Raw genomic sequence first — 3,372 nt, forward strand, 5'->3', positions numbered from 1 at the left:
CCTCTTTACTGTGACATAGAGGATTTCTCTTCTTTTCTTTTTCTCTTCTCTTCTCTTTCTTATGAGCAGGGACAAAGAAAAAGGCATTCTTGTTGAAGCTGATCCAGAACCTGAAAGGACTCTGAAGAGAAAACTAAGAGAAGCTAAATTACAACAATCCAGAGACAACCCTATTGAAAATTTCGAACAAGTAAAGGAGATGGCAGCCGAACCCAACAACAATAATACAAGGAGAATGCTTGGTAACTTTACTGCACCTAATTCCAATTTACATGGAAGAAGCATCTCCATTCCTACCATTGGAGCAAACAATTTTGACTGAAACCTCAGCTAGTTTCTCTGATGCAGCAGAACTGCAAGTTTCATGGACTTCCATCTGAAGATCCTTTTCAGTTCTTAACTGAATTCTTGCAGATCTGTGATACTGTTAAGACTAATGGAGTAGATCCTGAAGTCTACAGGCTCATGCTTTTCCCTTTTACTGTAAGAGACAGAGCTAGAATATGGTTGGACTCTCAACCCAAAGACAGCCTGAACTCTTGGGATAAGCTGGTCACGGCTTTCTTAGCCAAGTTCTTTCCTCCTCAAAAGTTGAGCAAGCTTAGAGCTGATGTTCAAACCTTCAGACAGAAAGAAGGTGAATCCCTCTATGAAGCTTGGGAAAGATACAAGCAGCTGACCAAAAAGTGTCCTTCTGACATGCTTTCAGAATGGACCATCCTGGATATATTCTATGATGGTTTATCTGAGCTATCAAAGATGTCATTGGATACTTCTACAGGTGGATCCATTCACCTAAAGAAAATGCCTGCAGAAGCTCAAGAACTCATTGACATGGTTGCTAAAAACCAGTTTATGTACACTTCTAAGAGGAATCCTGTGAGTAATGGGACGCCTATGAAGAATGGAGTTCTTGAAATTGATACTCTGAATGCCATATTGGCTCAGAATAAAATATTGACTCAGCAAGTCAATATGATTTCTCAGAGTCTGAATGGAATGCAAGCTGCATCCAACAGTACTCAAGAGGCATCTTTTGAGGAAGAAGCTTATGATCCTGAGAACCCTGCAATAGCAGAGTTAAAATACATGGGTGAACCATATGGAAACACCTACAATCCATTATGGAGAAATCACCCAAATCTCTCATGGAAGGATCAAAAGCCTCAACAAGGCTTTAATAATGGTGGAAGAAACAGGTTTAGCAATAGCAAGCCTTTTTCATCATCCACTCAGTAACAGACAGAGAATTCTGAGCAGAATCCATCTAGCTTAGCAAATTTAGTCTCTGATCTATCTAAGGCCACTGTAAGTTTCATGAATGAAACAAGGTCTTCCATTAGAAATTTGGAAGCACAAGTGGGCCAGCTAAGTAAAAGGATCACTGAAATCCCTCCTAGTACTCTCCCAAGCAATACAGAAGAGAATCCAAAAGGAGAGTGCAAGGCCATTGAATTAATTACCATGGCCGAACCCACAAGAGAGGAGAAGGACGTGAATCCCAAGGAAGAAGACCTCCTGGGACGTCCAGTGATCAATAAGGAGCTTCCCTCTGAGGAACCAAAGGACTCTGAGGCTCATCTAGAGACCATAGAGATTCCATTGAACCTCCTTATGCCATTCATGAGCTCTGATGAGTATTCTTCTTCTGAAGAAAATGAGGATGTTACTGAAGAGCAAGCTGCCAAGTTCCTTGGTGCAATCATGAAGCTAAATGCCAAATTATTTGGTATTGAGACTTGGAAAGATAAACCTCCCTTGTTCACCAATAAACTAAGTGATCTGGATCAACTGACATTGCCTCAGAAGAAACAGGATCCTGGAAAGTTCATAATACCTTGTACCATAAGCACCATGATCTTTAAGGCTCTGTGTGACCTTGGTTCAGGGATAAACCTCATGCCCCTCTCTGTAATAGAGAAACTGGGAATCTATGGGGTGCAAGCTGCTAAAATCTCATTAGAGATGGCAGACAATTCAAGAAAACAGGCTTATGGACAAGTAGAGGACGTGTTAGTAAAGGTTGAAGGCCTTTACATCCCTGCTGATTTCATAGTCCTGGATACTGGAAAGGAAGAGGATGAATCCATCATCCTAGGAAGACCTTTTCTAGCCATAGCAAGAGCTGTGATTGATGTGGACAGAGGAGAATTGATCCTTCAATTAAATAAGGACAACCTTGTGTTTACAACTCAAGGATCTCTCTCTGCATCCATGGAGAGGAAGCAGAAAAAGCTTCTCTCAAAGCAGAGTCAACCAAAGCCCCCACAGTCAAACTCTAAGTTTGGTGTCAAACCCCCATATCCAAACTCTAAGTTTGGTGTTGGGAGGTCTCAACAAAGCTCTTCACATCTGTGAGGCTCCATGAGAGCCCACTGTCAAGCTATTGACATTAAAGAAGCGCTTGTTGGGAGGCAACCCAATGTTTATTTATCTAATTTTATTTTTGTTTTTCATGTTTTCTTAGGTTCATGATCATGTGGAGTCACAAAATAAACGAAAAATTTAGAAACAGAATCAAAAACAGCGGAAGAAAAATCACACCCTGGAGGAAGCACCTGTCTGGCGTTCAACGCCAGAACAGAGCATGGTTCTGGCGCTGAACGCCCAAAATGGGCAGTATCTGGGCGCTGAACGCCCAAAATGGGCAGCATTTGGGCGCTGAACGCCAGAATTGCACCCTGGAGAGGAGCTGGCGCTGAACGCCCAGAACAAGTATGGTTCTGGCGTTCAACGCCAGAAATGGGCAACAAATGGGCGTTGAACGCCCAAAATGGGCACCAACCTGGCGCTGAACGCCCAGAGTTGTGTGCAAGGGCATTTTACATGCCTAATTTGGTGCAAGGTTGTAAATCCTTGAACACCTCAGGATCTGTGGACCCCACAGGATCCCCACCTACCTCCACTCACTCTCTTCTCTCTTCTCAATCATCCTCTATTCCCAATAAACACTCTTTCCCAAAACCCTTCACCTATCACCTCCATCTCTCTTCCCTATTAACCCTTCACCACTCACATCCACCCACTCTTCCCCATAAACCTACCCAATAAACTCCACCTACCTTCAAAATTCAAATCAATTTCCCACCCATATGGCCGAACCTTAACCCCCCCTCCCTTTCCTATATAAAGGCTTCCATTCTTCCTCATTTTCACACAACACAACCCTCTCTTCTTTTCTTAGCCGAAACACACCTCCCCCCTCTTCTCCATCTTTTCTTCTTCTTCTTCATCTAATTCTTTATTTTCTTGCTCGAGGGCGAGCAATATTCTAAGTTTGGTGTGGTAAAAGCATAAGCTTTTTGTTTTTCCATTACCATTGATGGCACCTAAGACCAGAGAATCCTCTAGAAAAGGGAAAGGGAAGACAAA

The 3,372-nt window shown here is 42.7% G+C and overlaps 1 non-coding gene across 1 annotated transcript; it reads right to left on the minus strand.

The window, feature by feature from the left end:
- Nucleotides 1-597: 597 nt before the first annotated feature.
- On the minus strand, nucleotides 598-705 carry LOC148554853 (small nucleolar RNA R71). Its single transcript, XR_015887611.1, has one exon. It is a non-coding gene; the product is annotated as a small nucleolar RNA R71 (small nucleolar RNA).
- Nucleotides 706-3,372: the final 2,667 nt, after the last annotated feature.

This window comes from Arachis ipaensis, chromosome B6 (genome assembly GCF_059453495.1).
Source record: "Arachis ipaensis isolate K30076 ecotype BB chromosome B6, ASM5945349v1, whole genome shotgun sequence".
NCBI lineage: Eukaryota > Viridiplantae > Streptophyta > Magnoliopsida > Fabales > Fabaceae > Arachis > Arachis ipaensis.